Here is an 18,386-nt window from a genome sequence, read left to right as displayed (position 1 = left end):
AAGGATCCAGCGTTGCTGCAGCTCAGACTGAATTCCTGGCCCAGGAAACTTCCATATGTCATGGGTTTGGCAGAAAAAGAGGAAAAAAATTACAATTAAAAATAAAAGGTTTAAGGGAGTTTCCATCATGGCTCAGTGGACTAGGAGCCTGACTAGTATCCATGAGGATGCAGGTTCGATCCTTGGCCTCACTCAGTGGGTTAAGGATCCAGCGTTGCCCTGGCTATGGTGTAGGCCAACAGGTGCAGCTCCAATTCGACCCCCAGCCTGCGACCTTCCATATGCCGCAGGTGTGGCCCTAAAAAAAAAGAAGAGAAAAAATAAATAAAAGGTTTAAAAAACCAATAATACATACACAATGAGAATAATTCAACAGTTACTGGGCCCATTAAGAGTAGGATTAGACAAACATCCTACTTGAGTCACTTTTAAGATGATTACGTTTTCAGTGTGTGAAATTCCTATGAGGCAAAAGCCATAAAGAGGAAGCCTCTGGAAGGAAACAGGACAAATTCTTAGGGGGGCCTGGGGAAAGACTTTATTGTTCAGATGCTAAATTCTGAGAGACGCGTCCCTGGAAGTTTTTATTTATTTAATTGGGGTCCTGCTGAGAAAATATTCTGAAGAACAGTCTTTCCATGTGCCGGATTGCTTTTTATGCCCATTTCTTGCAGTGACTCTCAGTCAAAGTCTAGGGAGGGGGAACTGAAATGTATCAGGCATTTACAGATGCTAGGGGGTTTACACAGTATATCCTTGCATTCTTCCCATTTGAAAAACATAAGAAAACTGAGGCTTGGAGAGCTTGTTGATCATCCAGAGACAAATGGGAGGTCAGGTGCCTGCTCATCTCTGAAGCCCAGCTTCTCTCTATTTCCTTCTTTTCACCCCCCATTCCTGACCACAGTGACTGTTCCCATAAGCTCCGTCTCGGAATTCTGTGATTCGAGAGGCTTGGTTCTCCAAACTTAAGCGTACATTTAAAACCCCTGCGGAAAAAAGCAGTTCTTGGGCCACATCCCCAGTCAGTCCTTCATTAGCTGGTCTGAAAGGAGACCAGGTATCCTCATGTGTGACAGGTGCTTCAGGGATGCTGTGCAGCTCATGCTTAGTCTGCCCTTGAGGACCACCAGCCCAGATGCTCAGGACTCTACCCTCAGAATATTCTGGAATTCCCAAGCCTTGGGGGCAATCTACTAAAGGTGACCAACCATCCCAGTTTGCTCAGGATTGAGGAGTTCCCCCAGAGGTGGAAATTTCAGTGCTAAAACTAGGAAAATCCCAAATTAGTCAGAACCACCTTCTCATAGGTTGGTCTCCCTATGAGTTCAGCAGGCAGCTGACAACCTAGAATTGCTCTTTTCTCGTGCAGAACTGTTGATAAGTGCAGTCACAGTCTGGTCACTTCCCCAGATTAGGCTGCCTGAGCAAAGTGAAATTCCCCATCTAGGAGTCCCTCTCTGAGCAGTTATTTCTCGTGTACCAGGGCTGGCTGAAGGGGCCATCTGGAGTCAAATAAAGTGGATTTTCTATCAGACTTACACGAAAGAAGACTGGTCATCATCTGCAAGGCCATATACCCCAAACCCACTGTAGTTAAGAACTCATGCCCTGAAGTCTAAAGAGATCCAGGTTCAAGTCTCAGTTCCCCTGCCCCTTGGTAAGTACCAGCCTTGGAGGACTTACTTAACAGCCTCCTCATCTGTGAAATAATCAATCCCCCCCTTTTTGGGGGTTCTCTTTTTACCAGTTTTTGCATTTGACTTTACTCATTGCTTTTTTTCATTCCTTTTTGAAATTATTTTGTTTTTCTTTGCACATCTCTTGAGTTAAAATGTTTATTACCTTTTATGTATATACATCTTTTTTTTTTTTCTAGCAAATGCAATTTGAAGCTATGCATTTCCCTCTGAAGACTGCTTTGTCTTTCATCCCATGGATCTTCATGTACAACACTCAGCTCTCCTGGTTCAGTTCTAGTTAGACTATCCTTTCCATTTTGATTTTTCCTTTAACTGGAGAACTTATCTGAAATATGGATCATAACGTTTAGGTTTGTGAGGCTACGTTGAGATGGTGAAAGTAAAGTCCCTAGGACAGTGCCTGGCACAGGATAAGCATGTCATATATTTTACTGCTGCTCTGCTGCCTCTGATAAGATTGTATCATAGAGTTCCTCCATCTCTGATCAGAATCTTGCCCCTTTTCCTGCCCCTAGCGTCCTCACCACTTCTTATAAACATGTCTAACAGAGTCATTCTCCTAAAATGGAGGCCTACTCAGATCATTTTCCAACCAAAAAAATCTAAGGTGATTCACTGTTGCCAGTGCACATGTATGGACCTCAGGAATCTCCTGACTCACCTAGAAGAGAAGCTGCCTGAGAGTGCAGGCCTTTCTGTCACATTCAGCACTGGTGTTACTGGGGTTGGCAAGGGTGCCTGGCATATGAGAGGTGCCCGACCTATACTAGCTGGGGTGAATGAATGAATGAATGAATGGTCTACTCTTGAGGATACTCGTTTCATTTCCTGAAAGCTCCTCCTGTAAATCTTGATTTCCTTACTTTCCCCTTTTGCATCCATGTATCGTTTGCATTTCTTATGAAAATTTGTTTTCATTAAAAGAAGCAGAAACCTGCTCTGGCGAGCTTGGCTTGAGAGGGGGGGAGTTCCCATCGTGGCTCAGGAGTAATGCAGGTTCAATCCCTGGCTTCACTCTGTGGGTTAAGGATCCGGCATTGCCGTGAGCTGGGGTGTAGGTCACAGACGCAGCTCTGATTTGACCCAGAGCCTGGGAACCTCCATGTGCTAGGGGTGCAGCCCCCCCCCCCCCAAAAAAGGGAGAGCATTTATTAAAGAACACAGACAGACACTCCAGGACTAAGAGCCTGACTTGGCATCAGGAAGGCCCAGGACTAAGAAGAGGAAGCCCTGGGAGCCCATGAAGGTCCCATCTCTCAACTGCTTCTCCGCACACATCTTCATTTCCTCTTTCTTATAGACTGGCTCCATCGGATGCTCACAGCTCCTGTTTGACATATATTTCAGTGCCATGTGGGGATCACATCTTTTTCAGTACTCACTCCACATTCTCAGGAAGGAGCTGGATTTTCCCAGCCTGCATCAATTCTTGCCCCTGATTCACTCAACAGTAGTGGGAAGAATGTGGCCTTTTAGTTCAGGCCAGGTGCCTGCAGACCCCACCCCAGGGAAGGGGGTGGGGAAAAGGCAGTTCAGAAGCCATTTCGAGCTGGCGGCCCTCCAAATGCATCACCAATCCTGGGCTTTCCAAGCATCTGTCACTCACATGCCGCTTTCATAACAAGAGGCATGGTCCCGACTGCCTGGGTGCAAATCACAGCTCTGCCACTTGCTATCTGTGTGATCTGAGCAAGGTACTGAGCCTCAGTTTCCTCATCTGTAGGAGGAGCGCTGTGAATATCGACCAAAGTTGCTTGGGTCTAAAATTCTTAAAGCTGGGAGTGTCCCATTGTAAACACATCAAAAAATACTTAGCCGTTAACACTGCTAAGAGCCTTTAATGTTTTTAAATTCCTTCATGGCCCGCGTAAGATTATTACTATGGCTTATTTTTTGTTCCACTGTCAATAAAACATGTAAAAGAAAACACTGTATCATGGTTATAAGTGAAAAATTCAATGCCATATTCCGTAAGTGGACGGTAATCATTTTTCAAAATAATAAAAAAAAATAGAATGCTAAATTCTAGCTAAATGGTGTGGCCCGTGGAAGGCTCTGATGAGCGGGTGACCTGCTCCCTCTTGGTTCCAAAGGGAGATTTGCAAGTATTAGAGAGGTGCTAAAGACATATTAGCGTCACACTGAGACTTTCTTCCTTGGCTAATCATGAGGATGGACCGGACAATGAAAAGACCATTATGTCCTCACTTTGGGATTCTTAGTGATTAATGCCTGTCCCTGTGCCACTAAAACCCTCTCCCAGACCACAAACAGGGAAACACTTTGTTATATCATCAAATCTCCATTCACATTACAACAATCAGGTTTTTGTTGAGCAGGGACCGCCACTTCCTTCACCAGCCCTCCCAGCATCCTGGTGGCTGGCTCTTCCACGAGCTGTGTTGCTGGCTGAGCTGACCGGCTCTCAAGAGCTAATGCGCCACTGTAAAGTGGTGCAGTCCCTTTGGAAAACAGGCTGGCAGTTCCTCAAAGGGATAAACATAGAGGTATTCCACCCCTGAGTATGTTCCCAAGATGATTGAAAGCATATATTCGTAATAGCCCAGAAATGGAAATAACTCTCATGTCCATTCAGCGGATGAATGGATGAGTAAGATGGGATATCTGGCAATGGAAAGGAATAAGGTATGGACACAGTTACAACACGGTTGGATCCTGGAGTCCCCGTGTGGCTCAGTGGGTTAAGGATCGAACATTGTCCCTGCAGAGGCTGCTGTGACACAGGTTCCATTCCTGACCCAGAGAACGTTTCCATGCCACGGGCACGGCCAGAACAAATGCAGAGACAAATATGGATGGCTCTTGAAAACATTAAGGTAAGTAAAAGAAGCCCATCACAAAGGATCACATAGTGTATATTTTTCTCTATATGAAGAATGCGGAACAGGCAGATCCAGAGAGACAGGGAGGCAGGATTGGGGAGAAATGGGGAATGCGTGCTAATGAGGAAGCGGTTTCCTCTTAAAATGATGAAAATGTACCGGATATAGATAGTGGTGATGGTTGCCCGATGCTGTAAGTATCCTAAAAACCATCAAACTGTACACTTTCAAATAGGTGAGTTGTATGGTATACACATGTCTTAATAAAACTGTTTTAAAAATAGCTAACTTATGCCTTGGGAGGAGCTGCTTGGCCAGTACTGCACCTCACTAGAACGTGTAACTAATTGCTGCCCTGCCCATCCCACTGAGTCATGGACTGGGCTGCCAGTCACTGCCTGGTTCTGTCTGTAACGTGTGGACTGTGCCTGTAGCAATGAATTTGAATACGGTAAAATCTTTACCTAGGAGAACAGTCATCATGAAGTACCTAAAACTAGTCTTTAGTGTTCAGAGCGGTGAGAGCCAAGCCATTCAAGAAGCCCATTTAAAAAAAAGTTTTGAGCACCTAAGTGCCAGGCAGTATCATAAGATCTGGAGATACAGCGCGGAAGGACACTGAGAAGGACACGGCCCTTATGGTGCTGGCACCTAAGTGAGAGAGAGAGACAGCCAAAACCCAGTGCACACACCCGGCTATGTAAGGAAGTTTCAGGAAATGGTACGAGTGCTTCTGCAGTAATAAAACAGTGTCATGGGAGAGAGGGCCAGAGGCGTAAAGAGGAGGCTTCAGGTGAGATTCCATCTGAGCCTGGACTCGCATGAGAAGAAGCCAGCCCCGGGAAAGTGTGTTGCTGGCAAAGAGAACAGCAATTGCAAAGGCCCTGTGGCAGGGGGAGGCCTGACCACTAAAGGCAGAGACACAAAGCTGGTGCATTCAATCAGGAGCAACGGGGAGAGCAAAAAGAGATGCAGAGAGGCAGGAAAGGGATGCAGAGGCAGGCAGTGGTCCGGTTCCCGTAGACCGTCGTAAGGAGTTTGGATTTTGTTTCAAGCCAGATGGGAAGCTGCTGTAGAGGGAGTGAAGACACAGTGGCTTGAGCTGGTTTTTGAAAAGATGGCTCTGACAGTGGTGCAGAGAATGGATTGTGGGAGGGCCAGCGTGGAGCTGAGAGACCAGTCGGGACACTATTGCAGCTGTCTGTCCTGTTCTGTGCTGTCTGTCTTGTCTCAAAAGCAGGATGGAGGGCCTTTCTTTGTTGTTAAAATTGTCTCAAGTATTTACAAGCCTAATTTCTTTGAACAAAAATGTAGAGGGGTGAGTTGAAATGCAGAGGGCCTCTGTGCTTAAATGCAGCAGCACATGCACATAGGTTCTTAATCTCAACCAGATTGAATGCGGTTGTGGGGGGGTGGCCTTCTTTGCCAGGCTGTGCTGTCCTGCAGCCTGACACCTGGCACCTGACACCGCGGTGTAGCGGATGTTTCTAAAGCTTGTGCAGATGTCAGATGGGTCGAGTGATTACTAAAGATGTAAAGGATCTGATATAGGTACCTACCATCCTCCATTCGCTTATATACATTACAGCTTAATAAATAAAAATTATACATTAACATAATTTATTTATAATATACACCATCTATATGTAGTATATAATATAGTAATTATGTTATATTAGATATTGGCATATTATGCACTATATAAGTAGTGTATAGTCTATATATAGTCTTTGATCCCATATGTATATAGAAATGTATCCAGGTTTACAGTGGGTGCACCCAGGTCCACCCAAATCAAAATCATTTAGTGGCATTCAAATCCATTTCTTTTTTTTTAAGGTGGCATATGGAGGTTCCCAGGTTAGGGGTCGAATCAGAGGTACAGCTGCTGGCCTACACCACAGCCACAGCACGCAGGATCTGAGCCGTGTCTGATATGCAACCTACACCACAGCTCACAGCAGCACCAGATCCTTAACCCACTGAGGCCAGGGATCAAACCTGTGTCCTCATGGATGCCAGTCGGATTTGTTTCTGCTGAGCCATGACGGGAACTCCTCAAATCCATTTAGACTAAGAATTCTAACTGCAGGATCAGCACAATCCTGTTCAAGTAGGAACATGGTTTTTTTATCACTCAGCTCATTCCCGTCAGTTTCTGTGGCTGCGGTGAGTCCCAAAGTGTGTCTAATGGATTCGTTAAAATAGTACCTTTCCCCCCTTGGCTTCGATAACATACTTTGTGGATGTCGAAAAGCTCTGTTACTCTCTGTTTGTGCTGCTTCCCTCTGACCATTCACAGACCAGCTCACTTCTGTATAAAAGGATAGCTTGAGGTGGTTCACATGATGTGGTCAGGATCGAGTTCAAGACATGTGCAAGACAGAGACAGCCAAAAAAAAAAAAAGCCATCGGGGGATGATGTCCTTCTGGATTCTTCTTTTTCCCACAAGGCCTTTACCCAGCAGCCAATCAGCTACTAAATCCTATTGATGTTTCTTCTACAAGGCCCCGGGGTCCTTCTGCCAGGCCTGCCGTCCCTGACTCAGTCTCCACGACCCCTTCCCCAGAGAACTGAACGGCTTCTCTTCTCCGGTTTCCCTGGTTCAAAGCATTGAGTCAGTGTTTGACACTTCCTTCCTCCCCACCCTCCTGTCCGAACTGTCAACAAGTCCTACCAATTTCGCTGCTTAGGAATCTCTCAAGACTGTCCACACACCTTCATCCCCCCACGGACACCCGTCCAGTCCATCCTCCATCGAACCATTGCAGGTACCTCTGCGCTGGTCTCTGCATCCGCTCTGGTCCTTGTGCCATCCGTCTCCTTCACTGCTGGGGCAAACTTTTTTTTTTTTTTTCTGTTTAGGGCCACACCTGTGGCATATAAAAGTTCTGGGTTGAATCGGAGCTGCAGCTGCCAGCCTATGCCACAGCCCCAGCAACACCAGATCCTTAACCCACTGAGTGAGGCCAGGGACTGAACCTACATCCTCATGGATACTAGCCGGGTTCTTAACCCACTGAGCCACAAGGGGAACTCCTAAACTTTTACAAGTGGACCTGTGAGTTTGCCACCCCCTTGCTAGAACACTTCTCATGGGGCTGAGAGTGGAGACTGACCTCCTTAACATGACCCATGAGATGCTGCGGGGCTAGCCCCTGCCGCCCCCTCCAGCCTCTTCTGGGCTGCAGGCTCGCTTGTTTTGTCAGCCCTGCACACACTTCAAGATTCCTTCTTTCATGAAAGATGTGTCCATGCTGTTCCTCCAGCCAGAAATGCTTTTCCTCCCCCAGATTGTCACGTTAATGCAGTGTACTCTCCAAATCCCAGCTTACCCATCATTTCCCAAGAAGGCCTGGCTCCTGGTACCCAAAATCAGCCTATCCCATGATATGGCCTATTAGTTTCAGGCATCTCTCCCCCACCACCCTTGACACAGCTGTGATGCCACACCAGTTGGTATCATATTTAAAGAACATTTTAAACTCCCCTTCCTCGGGCTGTAAGTTCCATGAGGACAGAGGCCATATTAGTTATCCATTTCTGAATCACAAATTATCCCAAAATGTAGCTGCTAAAAACAAGAGTGATTTTTGCAGTTAGTATCAGAGTGGAATCTGGACACGGCTTTAGTGGCTGCCTCTAGCTCAAAGCGCAGTTAAACTGTAGGCTGGGGAACCGCCTGATGGGAAGGCCTCACTGGGGGAGGGTCCGCTTGCAGCTCACACATGTGATTGTGGGCGAAACTCCGTTCCTGATGGGCTCTTGGAGTGAGGGATACGGTTCTTCTCTGGCTGTTGGCTGGAGACCCTGCTTAGCCCCTGCCAAGGGGACGTCTTCACAAGGCAGCTCACCACCCGAGAACTGGCTTCTCCCAGGGTGAGGGAGTTGGCAAGAAAGAGCAGCGAGTGTGAACAAGCTGCAAGTCCCAATCTCTGTGCAAGCCACCCTTTAAAATGGCCTCCCCTACTGCTGTCCTAGTCTCGTCATTAGAGCTGAGTCACTGGATTCAGCCCACACTCAAGGGGGTGACCACCCGGGATCATCAGAGCCACCTTGGAGGTTCTTACCGCAGAGCCTGCATCCGCTTTGACTCAGGATGGTTTCCTCAAGTTACTTCGCTGTGTAGCTGGCGCATAGGAAACATGCAGTCAATAGTCGATCCCTAAGTGATTCCACCTAAAATACCAATGGAATCATGCCTCATCTGTGTTCAGAAACCTTCAGTGAGAAGGTGGCTCCATGGGTTCAGAACCTAACATAGAGTCCGTGAGGACGCAGGTTCGATCACTAGCCTCACTCAGTGGGTTAAGGATCCAGTGTTGCCATGAGGTGTAGTGTAGGTCGCAGACGTGGCTCAGATCTGGCGTTACTTTGGCTGTGGTGTAGGCCGGTGGCTGTAGCTCCAATTTGACCCCTAGTCTGGGAAATCCATATACCATGGGTGCGGCCCTTAAAAAAAAAAAAAAAAAAAAAAAAGACAAAAATATTTTAAAAAAATGAACAAAGAGAAGTTCCCTGGTTGCTCATCCCTGGTTGCTCAGCGAATTAAGGATCAGGTGTTGTCACGGCAATGGCTCGGGTCACTGCTGTGGCAAGGGTTCAGAACTTGAAAATTGAACCCATAAAACAGAACAGGAGTGCCCATTGTGGCTCAGGGGGCTAAGGACCCTCACAGTAACATCCATGAGGATGCAGGTTTGATCCCTGGCCTCGCTCAGTGGGTTAAGGATCTAGCTCAAGCTGCGGCCTACACAGGTGGCAGCTCAGATCCGGCACTGCTGTGGCTGTGGCATAGGCCAGCAGCTGCAGCTCCAGTTAGACTCCGAGCTCAGGAACTTCCATATGCCTCAGGCGTGGCCATTAAAAAAAGAGAGAGAGAACGCATGGGTGGTTGCCAGAGGTGGGGTGGAGGGTGGAGAAATTGGAGGAGGGCAGTCAAATGGTTCAGACTCCCAGGTATAAGATAGATAAACCTCGGGGTATCATGTACAATCTGATGACTAGAGTTAGCACTGCTGTCTGGTGTATTTATAAAAATCGCTAAGAACGTAGCAGCTTTCCCCCCCAGTATCTATATGAGATGATGGATGTTAACTACACTTACTCTGGTAATCATTTTACAGCATATGAAGTTATGCTTTCCCCTTTAACCTTATGTAGGGCCATATGTCAGTATTTCAATACATCTGCAAAAAATAAATGTATGTATGTGGTAGGCTGAACTGGTGAGCATTCATCACCATCGTAAACACCAGTGGAGGTTTTGTTGGGTTTTTTTTTTTTTTTTGGCTCTTTAGGGCTGCACCCGAGGCCTATGGACGTTCCCAGGCTAGGGATCAAATGGGAGCTACAGCTGCTGGCCTACACCACAGCCACAGCAGCACAGAATCTGAGCCGCATCTGCAGCCTACCACACAGCTCATGGCAACACCAGATCCTTAACCCACAGGGCGAGGCCAGGGATCGAACCTGCATCCTTATGGATAGTAGTCAGGTTAGTGATCCCTGAGCCACGACGGGAACTCCTCTGGTAGAAACAAATGAGTCTTCTTTCTTTGGAGGCTGAAAGAAAACAGAATCAAATCAAAAGACATCACACTTTCAGTTTTATTTTCAGGAAGGAAAGAGATATAAGTCAAGTAAGACACTCGGCCCTGGAAATGCCTTAACCCTCTTAGCTTTCCTTCTTAACTCAACCCAACGGCGTTCCTAGAATGCATGTAGGTTATAAGTGATCTTACTTTCCAACCAGACAGATCTGTTTGTTTGTTTGTTTTTATCCAGCACCACCATTTAATGGCTGTGTGTCCTTGGGCAAGTTGTTTACCTCTCTGAGCTTTTCTCATGGATGATACAAGTATAACGATAATATTTCTTTGCATGGTTGTGAGGATTAAATGAAACAATCCATTTATAGTTCTTAGCACAGAACCTCTGTAAATGGTAAAAATAAAGTAGTAATTTTCCAAACTGGATTTTCATCAGTTTCAGTGTTAACAGTCAAAAACCTGTCAAAAACCTAGTACATGCATGTTTGAAAACATGCTTGGAGAAGTTCCCTGGTGGCTCAGTGGGTTAAGGATCTAGCATTGTCACTGCTGGCTCTGGGTATTGCTGTGGCAAGGGTTTGATCCCTGGCTGGAGAACTTCCATATGCTGTGGGTGCAGCCAATCGGTAAATAAACAAAAATTTAAAACATGCATGGGAATTCATTTCAATTTCCAGTCTGCAAATTATATTTAATGCACTTGAGCTCAAGTATAATATTTAGATACATAGTTTCTAATGCAGTGTTTTATTAATGAATTACTCATGGGAGAATGCCAGCTCATACCCAAAATTATGTAGCAAACGACACATACCATGCGACAGTGAGAAAGCAGTTGATGTCTTTTAGAAGGAAGGAATGAAGAAAAGGAGAAAGGGAAGGAGAAAAGGAGAGAGGGAGACAGGAAGGAAGGAAAAGAAAAGAAAAAAACCACGGGCAAACCACGGAGTTTTCCCACAGAAAGAAAGACAATTTCACCGATTGGTGTAATGAGAAAGGCAAAAACCCCACAAGCAATAATAGCATGGAAGAACAGATATAATTTCAGTTCTAGGAATTCCTGGCATGGCTTAGCAGGTTACAAACCCAACTGGTATCCATGAGGATGTGGGTTCAATCCCTGGCCTCTCTCAGTGGGTTAAGGATCTGGTATTGCCGTGAGCTGTAGTGTAGGTCACGTATGTGGCTTGGATCCAGTGTTGCTGTGACTGTGGTCCAGGTCGTCAGCTGCAGCTCTAGTTGGACACCTAGCCTGGGAACTTCCATATGCTGCAGATGTGGCCCTAAAAAGAAAAAAAAAATTTCAGTTCTGATATTACAATAAAATGGTTTTCAAAGAATTCTTTCCTTTTTAATCAAATACTTATGGTAATAGCTTACCATTGGCACAGAAAACCATAAGTATTTTATTAGAGAAGACTAATTAAGAGATGTAGTACATATTTCTTTTAGCATTTAAACGTACCAGTGTTTTTTTTTTAATCAAAAATAGAAAACTTTCAGTTCTCTTTTGAGTTACCAGTCCATATGGCTTTTAAATAATCACAGTTGAACCATGCACTGACTTGGGATGAAAGTAAAGGTGAAATTTATTTTTATTTATTTTTTTTTTTTTTGCTTTTTAGGGCCACACCTGTGGCACATGGTAGTTCCCAGGCTAGGGGTTGAATCAGAGCTACAGCTGCTAGCCTATACCACAGCCACAGCAACACTAGATCCAAGCCGCATCTTCGACCTACTCCACAGCTCACGGCAACGCCGGATCCTTGACCCACTGCGCGAGGCCAGGGATCGAACCTGCAACCTCATGGTTGCTAGTCGGATTCGTTTCCACTGCACCACAACAGGAACTCCTAAAGGTGAAATTTGAGTTTCTGAATTCTAGCTGATACTCTAGGGTCCTCCAGACCTCATCATGAATCAGAGGTGCCCCAACTGCTGTTGACCTGCCAGCCTCCTCACCCACAGGCCACCTGCCTCCAGCTGTGGGAGCCATGTGCCAGCCTCACCTCCTTCCTCGCCAGGCACAGCCCAGCCCAGCTGCCTTCACCTTCACAGCCAGCTCAGCCACCTGCAGACCCAACCCAGCTCAATGTGGGGGGATCCAGCCACATTCATTATTACCAAGAGTTGGATTCTGATGTGATCGGTAGATGGATCAATAGGTGAAAACGCTTCCTGAATTAGCACAAAAACATTAACGATAACAACTCAGTGTTTGCAGAAAGAAAATAATCTGCACAGCTGGGCCAGGTCCCCAGAGATTCAACTTTTTGTGTGTCTAAAATAGATGGGGAATTTATACAAATAGGCAGAATTCTAGACTCAGTACACTAAGAAGGCTCACTCATTACTAAGTAACGCTAGACATTTCACGGGCTGACTGCATTTACAGACTAGTTCTCTGTTAAATGGAGGTGAAAGTAGGACCAGTCGCACTGGGTCATTGTGAAGGAGAAATGAGTTAATATCTGCCCAATAATCATGACTGTCAGGTGTTCAGTCTTCCAGGGGTCTCTTGAGTGTCACAGTCTAATCAGGACCAGGTAGACAACCTGTAGGGACTAGTTTGAAATGGAAATGTGAGCTCCCAAGAGTTCCCATTGTGGCTCAGCAGTAATGAACCCGACTAGTATCCATGAGGCTTCGGGTTCGACCCCTGGCCTGGATCAGTGGGTTAAGGACCCAGCGTTGCCATGAGCTTCTGTGTAGGTCACAGACACGGCTCAGATCTGGCGTTGCTGTAGCGTAGGTTGGCAGCTGCAGCTCCAATTCAACGCCTAGGGCCTGGGAACCTCCATATGCTTGCATGTGGCCCTAAAACAAAACAAAAAGAAAAAGATATGAGCCCCCAGAGTTCCTGTTATGGCTTAGCAGGGTAAGAACCTGACTTCATCCATGGGGATGCAGGCTCAATCCCTGGCCTCGCTCAGCGGGTTAAGGATCCGTGTTGTCGCAAGCCACAGTGTAGGTCACAGAGGTGGCTCAGATCCAGTGTTGCTGTGGCTGTGGGGTAGGCCGGCAGCTGCTGCTGTGATGGAACCCTTAGCCCGGAAATTTCCATATGTCACAGACACAGCCTTAGAAAGGAAGAAGAAAGGAAGAGGGAGGGAGGGAATGTGAGCTCCCCTTTTCGAAAATTAAGAATTTCAGCTGCTGTGTAGCCTAGGGAACTATATCCAGTCACTTGTGATGAAACATGATAAAGATAATATGAGAAAAAAGAATGTATATACTGGGTCACTTTGCTGTCCAGCAGAAATGGACAGAACATTGTAAATCAACTATAATAATTTTTTTTTAAAAGATTAAGAATTTCAGGGTGGTGACAGTAGCACATTAAACAAGTGTGGGACTTGCCTGAAGCCCGAACACAGGCCCCTGAAGCTGGCCCTGTTGTCTAATAAAGCAAATACTGAGGCCCAGGTGTTGACACAAATAGCCTAAGAAAGACACTAAGCCAGGTTTCAGTTCAGTCTCAGGCACAAGTTACATTCTTTGAACCCGTGGGATAAAATTTGGGGATTATGGTACAAGGTCAAGTGTCCTGAGCTTAAGGAGGCTAGACTTATAAATTAGCTTGAGGAGGCGTTCCCACTGTGGCTCCTGAGTGGATTAATGATCTGGCTTGTGTCTGTCCATCCTTGGCCCGGTGCAGCGGGTTAAGAATCTGGTTGCCGTAGCTGTGGCATAGGTCATAGCTCCATCCTTGGCCCGGTGCAGCGGGTTAAGAATCTGGTTGCCGTAGCTGTGGCATAGGTCACAGCTCCAGCCTGGATTCAGTCTCTGGCCCCGGAACTTCCATATGCCAATGAGGGTGGTTGAAACAGAAAAATAATAAAAATAATAAGCTTGGGGAGTGTCTCCGAAACCCCTGACATTGTGCATCAAGTGTCGTGTTCCTGTGTCCTTTCCTGGGGAAACAGTCCCTAGAGAATCCACGGCTATAAAAACGGGGTTGGAACCACTCCACTGGGCTTCGCATCCCTGAGATCTTTGTGTTCCTCAGCTCTTAGCGCGGTGTCCAGTAACTAGTGGACAGTTTACTGATTGTAAATGCCAGGTGGCAAAGATGGGGAGAAGGAGTAGGTGACTGGGTCCAGGAGCAAGTAGCATTATTACGAAGGCTGCTTGTGTTCAAATCCCAAAGCCAGTGTCACTAGCTGTGTGACTTCCGTAAGTCACTTCATTTTGTTTTATTTTTTTATTTTTTTTAATATTTTTTTAATTTTATTTTGCTTTTTAGGGCCACACCCACAGCATATGGAGGTTCCCAGGCTAGGAGTCTAATCAGAGCTGTAGCCGCCAGCCTACCCCACAGCCACAGCAGCGCAGAATCTGAGGCGTGTCTTCGACCTACACCACAGCTCATGGCAACACCGGATCCTTAACGCGCTGAACAAGGACGGGGATTGAACCTGCATCCTCATGGATGCTAGTCAGATTTGTTACCCACTGAGCCACGAAAGGAACTCCCGTTTTGTTTTATTTTATTTTGTTTTATTTTATTTTATTTTATCTTTTGGCGATGCCCATGGCATGCAGAAGTTCCCAGGCCAGGGATCAAACCCGCACCACAGCAGTGACCTGACCCACAGCAGTGATAACACTGGCTCCTTAACCCACCAAGCCACCAGGGAAGCCCAAGTTTTTATTTCTTCATCTATAGAAAGAGAGTAAGGCGGCAGGTCCACCGCGTCCCCGCCTGTGTTCGTGCTCATTGTACCTCCCTCACACCTTACGTATTTCTTCTGTTGAATTTGTTATAACTTCAAATCAATCTAGAAAAGAAAGATAAAACTTCTCAGCTCTTGGTGTTCCCAAGTGGCTCGCGGGTTAAGGACCTGGCATCACTGCTACAGCTCAGGTCTCTGCTGTGGCACAGGTTTGATCCCTGCCCAGGAACGTCCATGTGCCATGAGCACAGCCAAAAAAACCCCAAAAACGTCACAGCTCTTAAGTGTAGTCTGGCATGTACCATTTTGGTTTACCAAGAAACAAATAATTCTTAATTAGCTTTTTTACTTAATTCTTCCAGAAAGATAGAAATTAACTATTGATTTTTACTTTCTGTTTTATACCTTCCTTCATTGTCTGCATTTTCTTTGAAGCATCAGCAAATATTACTTTTGCAAATAAAGCCAAATAAAGATACATATGTTTGGGGAGTTCCCATCGTGGCGCAGTGGTTAACGAATCTGACTAGGAACCATGAGGTTGCGGGTTCAGTCCCTACCCTTGCTCGGTGGGTTAACGATCCGGCGTTGCCGTGAGCTGTGGTGTAGGTCACAGATGCGGCTTGGATCCCGCATTGCTGTGGCTCTGGCGTAGGCCGGTGGCTACAGCTCCGATTAGACCCCTAGCCTGGGAACCTCCATATGCCGTGGGAGCGGCCCAAGAAATAGCAAAAAGACAACAACAAAAAAAAGATACATATATTTGGAGTTCCCTGGTAGCTCAGTGGGTTAAGGAGCTGGCATCGTCACTGCTGCGGCTTGGGTCACTGCTGCTATGTGAATTCAACCCCTGGCCCAAGAACTTCCACATGCCACAGGCACTGCCCCCTCCCCACAAAGATACACATTTTCTAGGTCCATGGATCTCAAAGTGTGGATTCCAGACCAGCAACATCACCTTCAGTGCAAGTATTTAAAAAAGAACTCAACTTGGGGAGTTCCCGCCGTGGCGCAGTGGTTAACGAATCCGACTAGGAACCATGAGGTTGAGGGTTCGATCCCTGGCCTTGCTCAGTGGGTTAACGATCCGGTGTTGCCGTGAGCTGTGATGTAGGTCGAAGATGTGGCTTGGATCCCATGTTGCTGTGGCTCTGGCGTAGGCTGGCAGCTATAGCTCCGATTAGACCCCTAGTCTGGGAACCTCCATATGCCACGGGAGTGGCCCAAGAAATGGCAAAAAGACAAAAAAAAAATAAAATAAAAAAGAAAAATAAAAAAGAACTCAACTTGGGAGTTCCCGTTGTGGCTCAGTGGTTAATGAAACCGACTAGGAACCATGAGGTTGCAGGTTCAATCCCTGGCCTTGCTCAGTGGGTTAAGGATCCAGCGTTGCCATGAGCTGTGGTGTAGGTCGAAGATGTGGCTTGGATCCCGTGTTGCTGTGGCTGTGGTGTAGACCGGCAGCTGTAACTCCAATTGGATCCCTAGCCTGGGAGCCTACATATACCTTGGCTATGGCCCTAAAAAAGACAAAACAAAACAACCCTCAAGAGTGTCAAAGGAGAACAAGGAAAATCCTGAAGGAAAAGGGATTCTAGCAGAGTTGATGACATCAGTGTAATGTGTTACTCGGCTATCGCTGCCCGAGTTTTCCAATTTTTCTACGGAATATCTGAATGTGTATGCAATCTTCCTTCTTCTAAAAATGTTTAAATAATGAACCAAACACAATATATATGCAAATGCAGTTTGGCCTCCTGGATCGCCAAATTGCAGCCTTAAATTCTTTTTTTTCTTTTTTAGCTGCCCTGTGGCATATGGAGTTCCTGGGCCAGGGATCAGATACGAGCAGCAGTTGCAACCTAGGATCCTTAACCTACTGTGCCAGGCCAGGGATCAAATCTGTGTCCCAGTGCTGCAGAGACACTGCCACTGAGCCCGCTGCACCATAGCGGGACTCCTGCAGCCTTAAATTCTGAGAATGTGGGTATCCTTCCTACTCTGGAATCCATTCTCCAGAACCGTGAAATAACAGTCGTGCTATGAATGATGGTGGTCCTTCCTCTGCGGAATCATACGTGCCCTGCCTCGTTCCATGCTGTTGTCACCTGTTACACTGTTGTACAGATCAGAAGTCTAAGGCTTCTGCACCCTAACTAGCTTGCTCAAGGTCACACAACCTGTATTTGACACCAGCCAGGAATCCTTCTTAGGGCCAGTGAGTGTGAAGTCCACGCTCTTAGGGCTGCACTGTCTGATTGGTTAGTTCTCCTGACAATTTTGACCTTTTGTATCTCTCACCATCCGCCCTTTCCAGGCGTTATCTGTCCATCTCAGCCCAGCACCTCTTCTTATCCTCTGATGTTCCAGTTGCTGCATCTGCTTGCCTGCTTCTCCAGGGTTGTGTGCACGGTGTGGAAAGGCACCTGGTGCCACTTCTGTCCTCAAGTGACACCCAAGTGCAGTAATAAGTCGCTAAATAGATGCCTAGGAAACTTGTAGTTGGTTGGTTACAACAAACAGCTGAGAGTGTTGTTACTTTGGGGTGGAGGGTGATAGAGAATTTTTCCTGTTCTGTTAGCAAATAGAACAGCTGTCAGTTGTAGAACTTTCCCAGTTTTCTACTCTGAACACACAGCACAGCTCTGACCAAAAGAAAGAAGGCAAGCAGTTCCCTCGTGGTGCAGCAGGTTAAAGATCCCGCTGCATTGTCACTGCAGTGATTCAGGTTGATGCTGTGATGCAGGCTCAGGCTCTGGCTATGGAACTTCCACATGCCCAGGGAGGGCGGCCAAAAAAAACAAAAAAAACAAGGCGTTCCCATCGTTGGTGCAGTGGTTAATGAATCCGACTAGGAACCATGAGGTTGTGGGTTCGGTCCCTGCCCTTGCTCAGTGGGTTAAAGATCCGGTGTTACCGTGAGCTGTGATGTAGGTCGCAGACGCTGCTCGGATCCCGCATTGCTGTGGCTCTGGTGTAGGCTTGCGGCTACAGCTCCGATTCAACCCCTAGCCTGGGAACCTCCATATGCCGCGGGAGCAGACCAAGAAATAGCAAAAAAAAAAAAAAAAAAGGAAAGAAAGAAAAGAGCAGAAATAATGGCTAAAATTGGATCTGGAATATTTTTATTATCTCATAATGCTCTTTTCTTTTTCTCAATGACCCCAAAAAATAGATTGTAAAAAATTGAAATAGTGAAACTTACAAAACTTGCAAGACATGTCTCAAGGAGCATGAGAGCAGAGGGGTCAGGACTCTGGGTGTAGCTATAGCAGTGCATAGACACGCAAGTGCTACCTGTTATCACTCTTACTATCAGGTGTCTATTTTGGGACAATTTTCTCTTTTCTTCTTACACAAGAAAACCAGCAACTACTCACTGTTACCAATATAGCCTTATTCCTCCAAGCCCAAGTTTGCTATGCTTTTCAGAAAATATTTTTCCACAAGGAAAGAACATCACCTCCCTGTAACTGTAAAAGTGTTTATCTTGGTAAGAATTAAGTTCACCTTCCAAACGCAGTGTTTCCTAAAGCATATGAACATTTTCCAGGTACATGGATTTACAGGCAAGCCATTCTATTTTAAGTTCTTCCCAACCACACTAAAGC

General features: G+C 46.3%; 1 long non-coding RNA gene across 4 annotated transcripts in view; it reads left to right on the top strand.

Annotated features, from left to right (window-relative positions):
* The window catches only part of LOC100513893 (uncharacterized), a 66,538-nt gene extending 57,505 nt beyond the window's left edge, over positions 1-9,033 (top strand). For 2 of the 4 annotated variants that reach the window (XR_014832632.1, XR_014832630.1), the window contains exons 4-5: positions 1,487-1,660; positions 1,880-3,630. This is a non-coding gene — a long non-coding RNA (uncharacterized LOC100513893). Of the gene's footprint in view, positions 1-1,486; positions 1,661-1,879; positions 3,631-4,431; positions 4,830-5,014 lie in introns of those variants that run through there. The other 2 variants (XR_014832634.1, XR_014832633.1) reach the window with 2 other exon arrangements.
* Positions 9,034-18,386: the final 9,353 nt, after the last annotated feature.

Source organism: Sus scrofa, chromosome 17 (genome assembly GCF_054392235.1).
Source record: "Sus scrofa isolate SSC_HxYL_T2T_F1_AM1 chromosome 17, Sscrofa_HxYL_maternal_Yorkshire_Landrace_v2.0, whole genome shotgun sequence".
Lineage (NCBI taxonomy): Eukaryota > Metazoa > Chordata > Mammalia > Artiodactyla > Suidae > Sus > Sus scrofa.
This window is presented reverse-complemented; position numbering and strand designations above follow the sequence as displayed.